This window comes from Eubalaena glacialis, chromosome 1, assembly GCF_028564815.1.
Source record: "Eubalaena glacialis isolate mEubGla1 chromosome 1, mEubGla1.1.hap2.+ XY, whole genome shotgun sequence".
Classification (NCBI taxonomy): Eukaryota; Metazoa; Chordata; class Mammalia; order Artiodactyla; family Balaenidae; genus Eubalaena; species Eubalaena glacialis.
This window is the reverse complement of record NC_083716.1, coordinates 148,834,043-148,852,581: the sequence shown is the minus strand read 5'-3', so window position 1 is coordinate 148,852,581 and position 18,539 is coordinate 148,834,043. Positions and strand designations below refer to the sequence as shown.

The following is an 18,539-nucleotide window of genomic DNA, read 5'->3' as shown; positions in this document are numbered from 1 at the left end:
CTTTCCGTTGACATATTTATGAACATCAAAAGGGCTACGAAGTTAGAACAGCCCTGGAAACTACAAATATTACTCGTCTCTCAGACCCCCAAGTTCTGACCAAATAAAAACACAGAATGAGATATAACAGGCAATGCTGAAGAATTATATTCCACAGAAATCTACCTCTATCTCAGACACACAGGTTCTCAGATAAGACTTTGTCCCTATCAGAGTGTTCCCTACCAGATAATATGTACCGTCTCATAAAATTTCCTCCCAATTGGCTGTTCTTGAACTACATCTATTTGGACACATAATTAGTCATCATAACCTGGCCAGGACATTAGTGATTAGATGGTGCTTTGCAACTTGGAAAAGTCTATAAAAGAAAAGAGGCAACATCCAGAAGAGCTATGTAAGTATTGCACTTTGCAGGGGTATGGGTGGAGGTGTTGAGATTACATTCCAGTACAAGGAATCAAGTCTGGAGAAGTGTTTTCATTTAAAAATAATTAATGAGTGAAGAAAAGCACATGAGTCCTACAAAAAGAAACTACTAAGGGAAAAAAAAGGAAGGATTTCATTCAAAATGCAGAAGGAAATATCTGCTCTGTGTCTACAACCAATGAAACAATAGAATGAAATAAGAAAACAAAGACTGAAGAAAGCTACCTGAAAGATACATAAAAACAAAAAGATATAAAAGGTATAAAAAAATGCCAAACTACAAATGAAGATGCACATTCAAAATCTGTACTAGAAATAAACAATAAAAATAAGAAACCACCAAGATTAAAAAAAAATCACAAGTATCATGTTTGATTAAAGGAACAAAAATCAGGATGGCCCCATTTTTCTCCTCATTGTTAAATACATATAGAAAACAGGATTAATTACTACAGAGGTCTAAGGGGAAAAGGGCTGTAGCACAAAGATTCTGCACTATATCATGTTTCTACTCCTTTATGATTGGATTGTTTGAGTAATTCCCCCTTTCAATAATGGCATCTATACTAATATACTCACCCAAATGTATTTATGTAGGTTCCTCACATACAAGAGTTCCTGTCACATCATGTACTTGCAGCATGACACAATGAACTAGGCAATCAGCAAAGTAGCCAGGCAAGAAAGTCAGGATGATAACATTGGGAACATTCTATGAGGAGCACTTAAAAGTCACAATCAGCATTAAAGGAGAGGTGAAGAAAAGTGGATGTCTCTTAATTAAGTAAGCTAGAGGAGATAAATGGTTGAAGGAAGGAAGAGTGCCTCAAAAAAAGTGAATATACAATTTAAGAGCATTGTACACTGTCACTTTAACAAGAATTATTCACTTCTACATAAAAATTAGGTACTGCTTGTAAGTACCTCCAGTTGTTATCTTCAGTTACTTTTATAAACCACAAATGGTTATTTACATTTGAAAACAGAACGGCAAACAGGTAGTCACAACAGGGAGATCCAGAGTACCATCAAAGATGTTGGTTCCCCCTCCATATTTAACAGCTTTACTGAGGTATAATTTACATATCATGAAATTCACTCATTTTAAATGTACAGATCAATGATTTTTAGTGAATTTATACAGTTGTACACTCATCAATACAGTTTTAGAGTACTTCCAGCATCCCAAAAGGTCCTTCCCACCCCCAAATTTAGGGAACCACTCATCTGCTTTCCATAGTTACACCTTATCTAGAAATTCCATGTAAACAGAATTGTACAACATGTAGTTTTATGTGTGGCTTCTGTTCTTTCCCCTGAATATGTATTACAGTTTCCTGTTTCTTTGCATATCTCATAATATTTGGCTGAAAGCTGGACATGTTAGTTAATACACTGTAGCAACTCTGGATTCTCATTTGTTTTTCTACCGGTGGTTGTTTTCTTTTTAGTAACTTGCTAGGACTTAACTGCAGTATCCATCTCCACCATATTGTATAGCTGCTTATATCTGTTTGGCTTTTTATTCTTAACTTTTTTTGCCTGGTTAGCAAAGCTGCAGGTTGTCCCCTTTCTTTCAAACCAAGTTTGCTACTTTTAGCTGACAAAGCCAAGTTCCTCCCACTCCCTCCTTGGCCCCAAATCAAGCCCCGAATCAAGTCCACCTGATCTGGCAGCAAAGCTGCTGGTTTTCCTGGCTAGCCACAGGCTAGTAAAACTACCACTGTTTTCTGCTGGGTTGAAGGTGGAAATAGGAGCAGAAACCTGAGTTGGATATTTCTCTTAAGCAAATTCACAATTAATAAATGTACCGAAAGGGCAACGATTATATCAACTTACCCATTAGGAATATGTGAAAGAGCCCTGTCCTAGTCAATACTTTTACCAGTGATTCTGAAGCAAGCTAATAAAATAAGCCACAATAACCAACCCTGAAAACAACAAACCAAGAAAAGTATCTGCAAAGCATACAGCACACAAAAGGGTAATTTCCCTAATATATAAAGAATTCCTAAAAATTAGAAAGAAAAAGTAAAGAATACAAATAATTCACAGAAAAAGAACTTTACTCATAATTAGAGTAGTATAAATTAAAACTAAGTTAAGAAGCCGTTTTGTAACCCAGGACACTAGTGATAATCCAAAAACAGTGGTGAGAGTTTAAGGATAGGCACTCTCATACATTTCTTGCGGGAATGTATACAAATTGTAAAGTTGTTTTAATAACCTCCCTTCTCATTCTTTTATGGTGAAATTTCTGGCAAAAGGGAAAGGAAATGATGCTAATAAATAAACTACTATTTTACAAGTATAAAAATGCCGATAGTGTTATTTGATGTCCATGAGAACCAATTATATGGTTTCTGTCAACTAAGAATGATTTCAAAAAAATTCAGAAAAAGTTAGTGAGATGAAGAAGCAATTTGCAGGAGAATAGCTAAAAAGGGGGAGAGTGGAGTTTAACCTCCTTTGTAATCAGTTATAAAAGAATCCATACCATTTTTCACCTATAGTATTTATTTTCAAAGATCATTTTAAACTGTCAATTCCTATAGCCAGGAAAACTGCAGAGAAGCAGATATTACTTTACTGGCAAATCCTCTCTGTAGGACAATCTTACAATTAGTATCAAAAGAAATTTTTTTCTCAGATTCACCCTAGAAATTCATCTTGGGACAAGTATCACAACTGTGGGAAAAGATAACTAAGTATAAGCGTGGTATGTTTTCGTGATACATTTATATACACAGAACTATGCAACCATTAAGAATGTACTTAATTTTCTTAATGACAGGTAAAGTATTCAAGATATGTTTAAAGTAAAACATTAAACAGAGTATGCCTTAAAGGACCTGACTTTAAATAGCACATACAGGCATAGCTCAAGATATTGAGGGTTCGGTTCCAGACCACCACAGTAAAGCGACTATCACAAAGTGCGTCACATGAAATTTTTGGTTTCCCAATGCATATAAAAGTTATGTTGACACCATGCTGTAGTCTATTAAATGTTCAATAGCATTACACCTAAAAAATGTACACACCTTAATTAAAAGATACTTTATTGCTTAAAAATGTAACCATCACCTGAGCTTACAGAGAATCATAATCTTTTTGCAATAGTAACATCAAAGATCACTGATCACAGATCACCATAACAAATGAAAAAGTTGGAAATATTTTAAGAATTACCAAAATGTGACACAGAGACATGACATTAGTAAATGCTGTTGAAAAAATGTCACTAATAGACTTGTTTGATGCAGGGTTGCCATAAACCCTCAATTTGTAAAAAGTGCAGTATCTGTGAAGTGCAAAAAAGTGAAGCACAATAAAACGAAGTATGCTTGTAGAGTTATTACAAGTATGGGTGCATAAAGAAAAACAGACTGGCACACAGACACACCGAGTTGAACTTTGGCACTGATAATGCTGCTAAGATATATATCTAAGTATTAACAGAGGCTACCTCTGGGTGGTGAGATTTTTGCTTATTTTCATTTGTTTATATTTTCTAAGTATGTTATTATGTTTTAATTAACAGAGATACAAGTCATTATTTTTAAAAGAAGGAGAAAATCAGTTATTTGCATGCTTACATTAGCCCACAGAAAATGTGTGTGCGTGTGTGTGTGTGTCTGTGTGTGTGTGTGTGTGAGAGAGAGAGAGAGAGAGAGAGAGACTTTCCAAGTACTAGACATTGAGAGACATTAGGTCAAAGAAGATGGTAAGTCAAAGAAAACTTTAGTCATAACCTTTAATACTTAACTTTCTATAAGATGCTAATTTAATACTAATAAAATAAATAAAACATAAGTTTAAAGAATCTAAAGTAAAAAACAAAAGTTCTTTAATGCCTCTACAAGAGTTTTTACCTTGCTCAAGTGTAACTCACAACATAATCCATATATATATATATATATATATATATGAGAACCAAGTAAAAGGTTACAAAAATTTTTGTCTTTTCTCCAACTACTTCAAATGATGTAGTTATGTGATGGGGGTATGAAGAATGCTGGTGAGCAGACTGCATTTGTGCACACTTACAAGACATTATGTACCTTGTTTATTCCTCCACAACTCTATGAGATGGATGTTAATAACCCCATCTTAACCATTAGAAAATGACTATACAAGTTAGAAAGCTTACTTTAGACTTTATTAACCAGAAAGTGGCTGAACACAAATTTGCCTGGCTCCAAAGTCTATACTCTTTCCATAGAATAATGCTGCTGCTCCTGATACTATAGAGCTGAAACAGCCCTTAACCTGTCTGGTCCAACTCTTATTTTACAGTTGAGGACCAAGATGAGAGAAATGGACTAGACTAGAAAAATAAACTGCCCACGTTTACATTGCTGGATAAATATCAGAAGGACAAAGACAAAGATCTCCTAATATCCATTTCAGTGCTATTGCCAGTATTCTATTTTCTTTTTCTTCTCTTCAAACATTAAAAAAAAAAAAAAAAAAAGATAGTAGACCATCAACTACATTCAAGACCTTCAGGACTTCCTATTCTTGTTCTTGCAGAAAGGGCACAACTAATATAAAATCTAGAGAATAACTGTAGACAATCTATACAAATTAACAAATAAAGGTTTCATCCATATTCTAAACATGTTTCTTTTAAAAATTTTAAGTGTGATGTTTTATAGCTTTTTTTAAAAAGCAAGACATTAGAATAAACACATATGTAATTTTCTACTTTAAAAAAATGTTTGAGTGCCAGATTTAATGTTCTATTATAGTGGTCCCCAAGCTTTTTAGCACCAGGGACTGCTTTCATGGAAGACAATTTTTCCATGGACGGGGGTGGGGGTTGGTGATATGGTTCAGGCGTTAATGCTAGTGATGGGCAGCGGCACATGAAGCTTCGCTCGCTTGCCTGCTGCTCACCTCCTGCTGTGTGGCCCAGTTCCTAACGGGCCATGGACCGGTACTGGTCCACGGCCCGGGGGTTGAGGACCCCTGTTCTATTATGCATACGTAACAGACACACACTCAGCTACATAAATTCACCATAAAGAATGTCAAATATCTAGAATATATATAAAGAACCGTATGTCAAACAACCATCTTCCTACCACCAAACCTCTTCTTCCTACCAGAAGTTATCTGCATCTTAAATTTGCTAGCATAGCAAAGAATTTCTTCACATTCTTGTGTATCTGTGAATCCCTAAACTACATAGATAGAAATTTACAGATGTAGTAAAGTACATGCATATAGACCTCACTGAAAATGGCAAAGTGGGGTGTGCTTTGTGCAGGATGGTAACCTTCCTGAAGGATCAGCTTAAGGGCTTGCCTTTGTCTCACCTGCCTTGGAGCTTCTGCAGGGTAGAAGCAGCATTCTGGGTGGCAGCATTTGTCAAAACCATTTAAAAGCAAATGTATTACTGTACCTGTCTGGAACAGGGATAAGTGTTGGGGCCATCAACAGCCAGATAGGAAAGCCTGGGGAGAAAGAAACTGAGAAAGATACTTGGGAGAAAGAAACTGAGAAAGATACTTGGGAGAAAAGGGCTTTTAAAAGCTCTCACACATACAGGGGAAGTTAGAAGGTCATGTGCATAACTGAATCCAAACACATCCTTGGAAAAAATGTGAGAAGACCCCAAGCTATCAACTCTGGCTGACCTTTAGGTGTCACGCAAGCAGAAAGTGAAGACTAAGGCAGAGCTGTAAATGGTGAAGCATTGAAGGAGTGCTCAAAAGAAAAAGCCAATTTCTACAAAACTAGAAAAGTATGTTTTTGGCTCCGTGTATTTATGGAAATGAAAAATAAGTTGAAAGTAAAAAGATGAAAAAAGATATTCCATGCGAAGAACCAAAAGAGAGCTGGGTAGCTATAGTAATAAGACAAATGGACTTTAGTCAAAAGTTATCACAGGAGACAAAGTAGTACAGTACATATTGATAAAAAGGTGAACCATGAAGAAGACATAACAACTATAAACATATATGCAAACAGAGCTCCAAACTATATCAAGCAAGAACTAATGAAACTGGAAACAGACAATTCTTCAATAATAGTTGGAAATATCAATACCTGACTTTCAATAATATAAAGAACACCCAGGAAGATGATCAATAAAGAAACTGAGGACTTGAACAACATCATAAAACAACTAAACCTAACAGACATTCACATGTCGACAGCAGAATACAAATACACATTCTTTTCAAGTGCACATGGAATATTCTCCACTTAGACTGTATGCTAGGCCACAAAACAAGTCTCTGACAAATTTTAAAATACTGAAAAAGTATCTTCTCTGATTGCGCTCCCTCTTCCCCCTTGGGGCTCAGGTATCCATCTTACTGGGAAGAGCAGGATGTCAACACTTCCCATTCTATTGCTGAAGCTAAGTTCCCAAGTGAATGTGGCCAAGAGATGGTGGGGGTGGGGGGGGCGGGGTGGGAATGTAGGATCTACCTTGGGTGTGGTGCTGCTGTAGCACTGACTGCTACTGTTGCAGCCTGTAAGGTGGGAGTCCCATACTGGAAGGACCAAGCCAGGAAGACCTGAGGGTGCCATTCCCCTCCTCTATCCCCATTCCACCAAGTGCTTAGCTCCTAGAGCAGAGATTATCACTGGGAAATACATCATTGTACTCTCTCCATACTCCAGAGACCTGACCTGGAGATACTGCCTGTGGGGCAAGGAGGCCATAAAACTGATAAGCTTCAAATCTTTTCCTAGAGAAACAGTGATTCATTTGCAAGGGAATGAGCAAGGGTGCTCTGAAAAACAGTAGAGGTCCTGGTGAAAGGCAACTGAGAGGAGACTGGAGGAATCTTGGGACATAAAAGCTAAACTGTAGGCGGGTTTGTTTGCCAGAGAGCAATGGAAACAACTAGGAGGAGCATTCCTGGGGTCAGAACATATCTCAAGCACTGATTTAGGAAACTTTTCCTCCAAAGGAACTCAAATTTGATTAGTATGTGCAGCAATTAATGCCTCAGGCCATTGCTAAAAATTATAGCGCAATTAGCCTTAGATTAGTGGATCGTAAGAGTTCTAAGTTGTCAGGGAAAGAGATAGTCAAGAACCCTGCCAATACCATTGTCATCCCAGCATTAACCGTTGGAAAACGTAGGGCTATAACCCTAGAGAAGTAACATCAGAGGCTGTGTGTGTGTGCGCACATGTGTGCGCGTGTGTGTACGTGTTGGGGGGTGGGGTGGGGGAGTGGGGTGGATGGAAGGAGAGGAAAACAGACTCCACTAAAATAACCCCGCAAGTCACTGAACAAATAAACAAGCAAGTAACAATAATATGCACTGGAAGGGAGAAACCAGCTCCAAGAATTTCTAACATTATATAAAATGTCCAGTTTCAAACATAAAATTATGCAGATTTTCTTTGCAAAAAACATGCAAAGAAACAAGAAAGCATGACCTATATAATGGGAAAAAAGTAGGTAATAGAAACTGTCTATGTAGGAGATGCTGTATACACGTGTGAAGAACTAAAGGAAACCATGATTAAATAAGTAAAGTATGTTGACAATGTCACAAGAAATAGAGCATATCAATGTAGAGGTAAAAATTATTATTACTTTTTTTTAAAGGAAACTCTGGACTTGAAAAGTACAATAATTGAAATGGAAGAATGACATAAGGGGCCATGTTCATATACAGCAGATATGAACTGGTAGAAGAATTACTGAACCTGCTGAGAGATCAATAGAGATTATGCAATCCATAGATGAAAGAATGAAGAAAAATAAACAGAGCCTAAGAGAAGTGTGGGACCCTATTAAGTACACTGACATACATATAATGGGGAAAAAAAGACAAAATGGAGAAGAAAAAAATATTCTAAGAAACGCTGAAAACTTCCCAAATTTATTGAAAAACAACAATATATACACATTTAGGGAGCTCAACTAAATCCACGTAGGATACATGCAAAGAGATCCATAGACACCTCACAGTAAAAATGATGAAAGCCAAAGATAAGGAAAAAATAGTCACTAGGATGGCTACGCTACAATTAAAAAATGGAAAATTACCAGCATTGGTGAGAATGTGGAGGAATTAGAAACCTTGCATATTGCTGGTGGAAACAAAATGGTTCATTTCAGCTGCTGTGGTGTATTTGGCAGTTCCTCAAAAAGTAATTCCATTCCTAATTATACATCCAAAATAACCGAAGACAGGTGTTCGAACAAAAACTTGCACATCGATGTTCACAGCAGCACTGTTCACAATAGCCAAAAGTTTATTGGCTAATAATCCAAATCATCAACTGATGAACTGATAAACAAAATGTATATCCACGTAATGGAATATCATATAGCCAGAAAAAGTAATGAAGTATGTGCTATAACATGGATGGACCTCAAAATATCATGCTAAATGAAAAAAGCCAAACACAAAAGGCCACACACTGTATGATTTCATTTACATGAAATATCCAGAATATGATATGACATATGGACAGAAAGCAGATTAGCGGTTGCCAGGGGCTAGAGGGAGGGTGAGACATGGGGAGTGACTGCTCAGTGGGTATGGGGTTTCCTTTTGGAGTAATAAAAATATTCTGGAACTAGATAGTGGTGCTGGTTACACAATACTGTGAATGTACTATAAACACCAATGAACTGTATACTTTAAAACTGTTAAAGGACTTCCCCGGTGGTCCAGTGGGTAAGACTCCGCACTCCCAAAGCAGGGGACCCAAGTTCAATCCCTGGTTGGGGAACTAGATCCCACATGCATGCTGCAACTAAGAAGTCTGCATGCTGCAACTAAGAGCCCACATGCTGCAATGAAGATCCTGCATGCCACAAATAAGACCCAGCACAGCCATAAATAAATAAATAAATAAATAAATAAATATTTTGGGACTTCCCTGGTAGCACAGTGGATAAGACTCCGAGCTCCCAATGCAGGGGACCCGGGTTCGATCTCTGGTCAGGGAACTAGATCCCACATGCAGGCTGCAACTAAGAGTTCACACGCTGCAACTAAAGAGCCTGTGTGCTGCAACTAAGGAGCTGGCGAGCCACACCCAAGGAGCCCACTTGCCGCAACTAAGGACCCCGCGAGCCACAACTAAGACCTGGTGCAACCAAATAAATAAATATTAAAAAAAAAAAAAACTGTTAAAATGGTGAGTTTTATGTTATATGAATTTTACCTCATTTTAAAAAAATATGCACATACATGTCCATATCTACATATACACACATATTTCTTTTGTCATTAAAAATAATGGAAGTAATTATAAAGTCTCTTCTGTAACTGTTGAGACTAAATTAGCCACTATTAGAGAATAAAGTACTAAAGAGATTATTTTTAATAACTCTCGAGAGACATTTTCAACAGCTGTGTAGTATTCCTAGTGTGTTAGCTATCAAGCTCCCAGACTAATGGAATATATGAATTATCCAACAAAGTTCAGGGTTTTTTTCTTAAAGTCATACTGTCTGAAGAATATTATCGAAATTCTATCCAGTTATAAAATGTGACTAGCATATTTACGAGGCACCTCTTTTGTACTGTCATCTGTAATCAGCGCAAGTCTTCTAGGAGCTATCTTAACCAAATGTGATGTTAATCATAACATTTTTGTGTATTAATTCTTCAACTAACAGAATGTAAATCACGCTGCAACTGTGAAATACTACCATATTTATCCTAAAAGTTATCGAACTGCTTCATGAAGTTATAACTGAAAATACTGTCTGAGGTCAAGGCAATTTTATACATATCGACTATAATTACATAATGAAATAAGTTAGTATGTAACTTAATATATAATAATATATAATGTTCAACAGTTTTGCTAAGACTTATCAGGAAGAATACAGATAATAAAATAATAACAATACATGTATCATAAGCTTATGATAAGCTTATGTATCATAAGCTTCTTAAATCTCTTTAAATTAAGCATATGGGGACTTCCCTGGTGGCGCAGTGGTAAAGAATCCACCTGCCAACGCAGGGGACACGGGTTTGATCTCTGGTCCGGGAAGATCCCACATGCCGTGGAGCAACTAAGCCCATGCGCTACAACTACTGAGCAAGCACTCTAGAGCCTGTGCCACAACTACTGAGCCCACGTGCCACAACTACTGAAGCCCATGTGCCTAGAGCCCATGCTCCACAACGAAACAAGCCACTGCAATGAGAAGCCTGCGCACCGCAACAAAGAGTAGCCCCCACTCGCCGCAACTAGAGAAAGCCCACGTGCAGCAACGAAGACCCAACGCAGCCAAAATAAATAAATAAATAAATGTCCCTTAAAAAAAAAATAAGCATATGACAACTTCATGGAAGTGCAATAAACATTTATTATATGCTTAGATATATTGCGCACACTAATGGACCTTGAAGTACTACAAAGATGAATAATATATATAGTCCCTGCTTTGGGGAAGACTACAATATAGTAGGAGAGATAGATACATTCTAGATTACTTTCAATATGGTAATATGATAGAGGAATGTACCAGAGTAATAATGAAGCACTTTCAGGACAGGAAGGATGTCCTGAAGATGGTCCCTGGGCTGGATTCTAAAGGAAGCAAATTATAGGGAGATCACAAACTGCAGCACAGATCTTAATAGCAAGGGTTCTATACCGAGACCAATGTGAATCACTGTTTTGTCACGAATTCTGTAATCTTTTAGATACTGGGCCTTTCCTTTGCCTATTAAAAGATTATAGTACCTCATTTCCCTATGGTTGGTGAGTGGATAACATGAAATTTTATATATATATATATATAAAAATAATTAAATAAAGTGCTTACGCTTAGCACAATGTGATTATTAGAATAGACACATCGCAAGGAAAACTTCACAGGTAACATCTGAAGATAAATAATTTGGGCAGTGGTGGTAAGGCTGGTAATAACCAAGATAATTAACGTATACAAAAAGAGTACTTAGAGGCTATCATGGGGTCTTCTGCTTCTGAGTATGATGAAATCGCTGGCAAGTGAACTAAGTTCTGCTGTGCAGAAAAACCTGGATAAAAATAAAGTAACTATCTGTTTAAAGGCATTTAGAGCTACTCAAGCAATCAGGACAGTGGGTTCCAAGATTCCAGAGAAGAGGGAATAATCGAAAGGTAAGCTGATAGACTACAAATACCTTTTCTCTAAGAGCGTTTGCTGATTCTAGCCACAATGTAGAGTGAGAATCTGGGCTTTGTTTTGTCCAAGCTGAGGGCTGCTGCCAAGAGGCAGAAATATCAGGAATGATTTTGTTGGCCTCATGGGGTAGAAGATAAAAGTAGGTATCTGAGGGGCTAAGACCCTAATGAAAAGTGCCCTTTAAGATTTCTGCTGAATGCTGACCCTGCAAGGAGCAGAAAGCCAAGAAGCCTTCAAAGAGCACAGCAAAGTTTTCAAATATCTCATATTGCTGAGAAGACAAGGATTAGAGTTCAGTATCTGCCAGATAGAGAGGGGCCCAAGTAAGAACACCAGGCTCTTATTTGGAAGGCCTGGAAAGCTAAGCTACACGAGAAGAACAAACCATACGTACAAACTGCCTTAATTTGGTCTTGATTGATGTCAGTCCCTGACTAGCTCAAAGTTATCAGCCCCTCTGCTTTATATCTAAGAGGGGAAAGGATGAACACTCTACGAAAGAAGATATCATCTGGAACCTTTACAATTTTCATAATGGCTAGTAATCAATTAATACTACAAGCTGCCAAAAGACAGATAAACATGACCTAAAACTAGAAGGAAAAAAACCAGGCAACTGACACAGATGCACAGAACCTTCAGACATTCAGAAGTCAGAAGACAAAATTTTCAGAATAACTGTGAATAATATGTTGTAGAACAGAGGAAGAGATGGGGAAAACTAGATGAAAAAGAGTTTTATCAAGAATTTAAGTCCTGGGCTTCCCTGGTGGCGCAGTGGTTGAGAATCTGCCTGCCAATGCAGGGGACACGGGTTCGAGCCCTGGTCTGGGAAGATCCCACATGCCGTGGAGCAACTGGGCCCGTGAGCCACAACTACTGAGCCTCCGCGCCTGGAGCAAGAGAAGCCGCGATAGTGAGAGGCCCGCTCGCCGCAACTAGAGAAAGCCCTCGCACAGAAACGAAGACCCAACACAGCCAAAAATAAATAAATTTATTAAAAAAAAAAAAAGAATTTAAGTCCTTAAGAAAGAATCAAGTGGAAACCCTAGAACTAAAAAACAACTGAAATTAACAACTTAATATGTAAGTTTAACAGCAAAAGATAGGAAAAGAAATCTTTTTAAAAGGTCAATAAAAGACATTTGTACTGAAGCAGAAAAAAACTATGGAAAATGCAAAAAGAACCTAGGACAAATGTGACACACAGTGAAAGTCTAACATATGTGAGTGAAGTTGCAACATTTGAAAATATAACTGAGAACTTTCCAAAATTCATCAACAAAACAAAAACTGTAATGTCTGGTGGGGTTTAAATATATGTACAATTAAAATGCATGACAACAATAATGTAAAAGGCATGGGGGGGTAAATGTAATAAAAAGCGTTCTTAACAAACAAAAAAAGTGTTCTAAGATTCTAGCATTCTTGGGGAAGTGGCAATATAACTCAATGAAACACTGTAATCACTAGGGTAACCACTAAAAGAAAAATGAGACAGCATAACAAATTATAATAGATAAACAAAAAAAGGAGAGGGAAATACAGAAAATAGTAAGATGGTAGATGATATAAATATATAAAAAATTATTTATACTTAGATAGGCTATATACTCCCATTATCAGACTGGATTAAGTAAACAAATCCCAAAGACATAACAACTAAGTGCAGTGTCAGATCTTGGAATAGTAAAAAAAAAAAATAGTAGTAGGAAAATTGGTAAAAATCTGATTCAAGTCTTCATTTAACAGTATTATACCAATGTTAATTTCTTGGTTTCAGTAAGTTTAATAGTGTTATATTATTTAATATAATAACAAGGTGTTTACATTTAATTGCTATTTAATATGGGTTTTAATACGGTATTAACATTATGGGAAGCTGTATAAGGGGAAAAAAATGCAACTACAGTTGACCCTTGAACAACATGGGTTTGAACCCTGTGGGTCCACTTATATGCCGATTTTTTCAATAAATACTACAGTACTGTATGAGGGGCAATTGGTTGAATCCTCAGATTCAGAACGGTAGATACAAAGGAACTACAGATATGGAGGCCGACTATAAAGTTATATGCAAATTTTCCATTGCATGGGGGGTTGGTGCCCCTAACCCCCACTTTGTTCAGGGGTCAACTGTATTTAAGTTTGGAGAAGACTTAAATATAGGCATACCTCGGAGATACTGCAGGTTCAGTTCCAGACCCCTGAAATAAAGTGAATAATGCAGTAAAGTGACTCACATGAATTTTTTTATTTCCCAGTGCATATACAAGTTATGTTTACACTATACTATAGTTTACTAAGTGGGCAGTAGCATTATGTCTAAAAAAAATGTACATACATTAATTAAAAAATATTTTCTTGCTAAAAATGCTGACCATCATCTGACAACACAGGGTTGCCACAAACCTTCAATTTGTAAAGGCACATTATCTGTGAAGCACAATAAAGCAAAATGCAATAAAAGTTGTGCCTGTATAAGGGTAAAGAAAGGTTTAGGTTACAAATAATGAGAAAATATATAACTGACAAATCCTACCCAAAACAAAGCAGGTACAGCTATATTAGCTAAATTTAAAATTTAAAAGAAATTTTAAAGCAAGAAGCATTCAGAGACATAAAAAGGAAAATAATAAAATGAGAAAAAAGGTCAATCATAAAAACATAATACTAAACGTGTCTGTATGCAACAGGATGATTCCAAAAATCACAGTGGGAGACTTTAATTCACTTCTCTCAGTAAGTGAAAGAACAATCTTAATGACATATATAGGTAAATATACATACCCATATTCATATATATATATGAGGGGCCAGAGGGAGGGAGAGAGGCAAGAGTTGAGGGGAGAGATATGGCACCCAACAGCAAAAGAATGCAAATTATTTTCAATGGCACAGGAATCATTTGCCAAAACTGACCATATTACTGCAAGATAAAGAAAGCCTTACAAACAAGTACTGGTCATTGAAATCATTCAGAGTATAAACCTTAATCACAGTGGGATTAAGTTAAAAATCAATAAGCAAAAAGATAACTAGAAAATACCTAATCTCCAAAAATTAAATAACAGCTTTCTAAATCTATGGGTGAAAAAAGAAATCACAATGAGAATTAGAAAACATTTTGAACTGAATATTAACGATAAGAAATTTCTAAACTTGTAAGATGTAGTTATATCAATGCTTAGGAAATTTATACCTATCATGCATATATCAGATAAGGAAGGCTGAAAATCAATGACAAGCTTCCATCTAAGGAAGCTAGAAAAGAGTACGTCAAACCCAAAGAAAGTAGAAGAAATAATAAAAGTATGAGCAGAAAGCAATGACTAGGAAAAAAAATGTACAACAGACAACAGAAAAAAATGCAAAGCCAAATGCTTTGTATTATTTTTGAAAAAAATAATAAAATCGATAGCTTTAGACTAATCAAGGGAAACGAGAGAGGACACAAATTTACAACACCTAAAATGATGCTCTGAAGGATAATGAGGCTATCATGAAAACGTTACACCAACTTAATTGATAATTTAAGTACAATGAGAAAATTACCTGAAAAAAATCGCTTTCCAAAACTGACATACAATATGAAAGAGAAAATTATGAAGTCCTATTTTTATTAAACTTTAATTATTAAAAACCCTCCCACAAGGAAAACTTACAGGAATGGCTTCACTGCACAAGCTCTTCCACAAAATGGAAAACAAAAACAAACTTCCCAGCTTGTCTGATGAAACCAGTGTAACTTTTATACCAAAACCTGTCAAGCACATTACAAGAAGGAAAAATATAGGAAAGTCTGTCTCGTGAACATACATATAAAAATCCTAAGCAAACTAATAGCAAGTCAAACCTAGGATTGCATAAAAAGTATATTTCATGACCAATGAAGTTTTAGTTGAGTAATGCAAGGGTGATTAACATCAGAATCTATTAGTTTTTTCTATTAACCAAAAAAGGGGGAAAACAGATCATCCTGACAGATGCAGAAAAAGCATTTGATAAAATTTAATACCCATTTGGGATAAAAACTCATTAAAAAACTGCAAATAAAAGAGAACTTCCAAAAAAAAAGAACTTCTTTAATTTTACAAAAAGTGTCTTAAAACTCATACCCACACCCCTACAGTAAGAGTTCCAGGTGAGATGAGACAAGAAAGACCACTATCAGCCTTTCACTCAACACTGCACTTGAAGTCCCAGACAGTACCTTAAAGCAGGAAAAAAATAAAGGCATAAGAATTGGAAAAGAAAAAAGAAAATCATCATCATTCCCAGATAACACACATGATTGTGTACAAACTAACAGAATTAACAAGGAATTTTGCACAAGTTGCTGTATAACATATAAAAATCTATTGTATTTCTATATGTTACAACAATTAGAAAATTTAAAAGATACCATTTATAATATAATTTAAAAATCCACTTTTCCTAGAAGTAAATCTCATGAAAGATGCTCACAAACTCTATACTGAAAACTACAAAACGGTACTGAGAGAAAAGTAAAAAGAAATATGCCATGGTTCATGAAATGTAAAATAAATCTTATAAAGAATTCTCCCCAGACTGACATATAAATTCAGTGCAATCACTATCAAAATCACAATTTTGCTTTTTGTGGAAATTGATAGATGAATTCTAAAATTTATATGGATATGCAAAAGCATTCTTGAAGAACAACAAAGCTAAAGGACTATAAGTACGTCAAGTGTATGACATCAAGACTTAAGTATAAAAAATAAGTATAAAATTTCAAGACTTAAAATATAGCTATTGAAATTAAGACAGAGTGGTACTGGTGAAAAAATTAGAGAAACTGACCAATGGAAGAAAACAGAATCCGGAAACAGATGTACACATATTTAGCACATTTATGACAAATAATGAAATGCAGTACAGAAATGATGGTCTTTATGGTCCTGGGTCAAATGGACGGTCATATAGAAAAATAAAATCTTGACTCCTACCTCACGTCATATACAATGATCAATTCCAGATATAGTTCAGATATAAATATGAAAGTAAAGCAATAAAACTTGGGGGGGTGGGGAATGGGAGAATATCTTTACAACTCTGGGGTAGGCAAGTATTTCTTAAGCAGGACACAGGGTAGAAAAAGATATTTGCAATACAGAGATCTGATACAGGGCTCATATCCAGAGTATACAGAGAATTCCTACAAATTATTATAAAAAATGCAGGGAATTGAACAGAAAAATTGGCCAAAGACTTAAATACTGCATAAAAAGTAAAAAAAAAAAAAAAAGATATCCAAAAGGTCAGTCAACATACGAAAAGGTGTTCAACTTCATTAGTCATCAGACAAATATATTAAGACAACAGTGTGATAACCACTACTCACACAACAGGATGGCTAAAATTAAAATTAAAAAAGACAATACATGTTGCCAGAGGGGAGAAATGAATCTCTAAAATTACACTGATGGTGAAAGTATAAATTAGTCTAGCCACTTTGGAAAACTGTTTGCAATATCTATTAAAGCCAAACAGTTGAATACCTTGAAACCCATCAATTCCACTCCTGGGTATACAGCCAGAAGCATACACTCATATGTTCTTCAAAATATGTGTACAAGATTGTTCATTGATGGGCTCTACATATAAATATAAAAATAAAGCAGTAAAGCTCTTGTGACTGTCAAAAACTGAAAACTACCCAATTATTCCTAAGTAATAGAATGGATAAACTATGGTACATTCATATAGTGAAATATCATACAGCAATGAGAATGAAGTCAGAAGAGCAGAGGTATAAGTGACAAGGTTTTGAGGAATTATGGATATCAAGGTTTTCAGTTTAGAAAACAGACTTAAGTCAATGATAAAGGTGATTCACGTAAGAGACAATAAGAAGCTGCATTTTTGGATAATTTAAGAGTTTGGGGGTAGGAGAGGACGTGGAATTATCATCACATTCAATAAGACCATAAAAATATACATATTTATTATAACTTTACAGAAGTACACACACAGAAAAATGACACAATGAGAAGAGTGTTATTAGCTTCCTGAGTCCAGTCATGCAAAGAACCCTATTACTATTCCAGTAGGTGCTTACTAAGAGGGAATGAAAATCTCTAGCAGTTACTGCAAGTATGTTTGCTACTGGTTCCAGCAAGTCACCAACAGACTTCTTCATCCAAGGTTTTCAACTCATGGAACTGAGGAAGTTTTCTCTGCAAATGCATTTTCAGTATTATACAGAGAATCATTGTGAAAATTTATTTTATAATAATCAACTTCATAGCCAACTTTACAGAAACTTATCTGTTCTATAAGGAAAGAGTTATCTAAAATGTGTAACTTTTTCCTGAATAGAAGCAATCTAACAATATCAAGAATAAATATTTTGTAAAGGCTTTCTATATGCCAGGCCTAAGTATTTGTCTAATTTGGTTCCCAGAATAACTCTATGAGGAGAGTAATCACTGCTTCTGCCAATGTTATAGGGGAGTAAACTAGAGTGCAAAAAGGCTACATAATCTGCCCAGGAATATAATGCTAAAATTTGGCAATGTCTGCCTGCCTGCCTGGATTCAGCCTAAGCTTATAATAAATTCTTAAAGACAACCTTTCTAGCATGTTATTAACAGAAAAAAACAACAAAAACCAAAACAAACAAACAAAGGGGTTTCATACTCTCTTCCAAACTCATGTGACAGATTATATGGCCTTCTATCAACTTTCTAATTTCTAGATGTCTGGATCAGATATTGTACCCAAGATGGAACTTTGAAAGCAGTACATAGTTCAAGGCAGTCAAGTGAGCACATTTATCTGTCTTTTTTATTTCCCAACATACCAATGAGATGAAAACAAATTTTTGCAAAAGAATGAAGTCATAACAGGGCTGGAAAATACAAAAGGATGATATTGGTGGATCAGAAATTTTGAGAAATTTAAGGCAGATAAATGGGAACAAATTAGCAGAGAAATCAATTAGATAGGAACAAGTTAGCAG

The 18,539-nt window shown here is 35.9% G+C and overlaps 1 protein-coding gene across 8 annotated transcripts in view; it reads right to left on the bottom strand.

The window, feature by feature from the left end:
* The window catches only part of SPOPL (speckle type BTB/POZ protein like), a 58,281-nt gene that overhangs the window by 18,279 nt on the left and 21,463 nt on the right, over window positions 1–18,539 (bottom strand). For 2 of the 8 annotated variants that reach the window (XM_061199651.1, XM_061199659.1), the window contains one exon: window positions 13,727–13,758. The exons of the other annotated variants lie outside the window; for them this stretch is intronic. The gene's annotated coding sequence lies outside the window, so the exon portion shown is untranslated. The remainder of the gene's footprint in view (window positions 1–13,726; window positions 13,759–18,539) is intronic. 8 annotated transcript variants of the gene reach the window in all.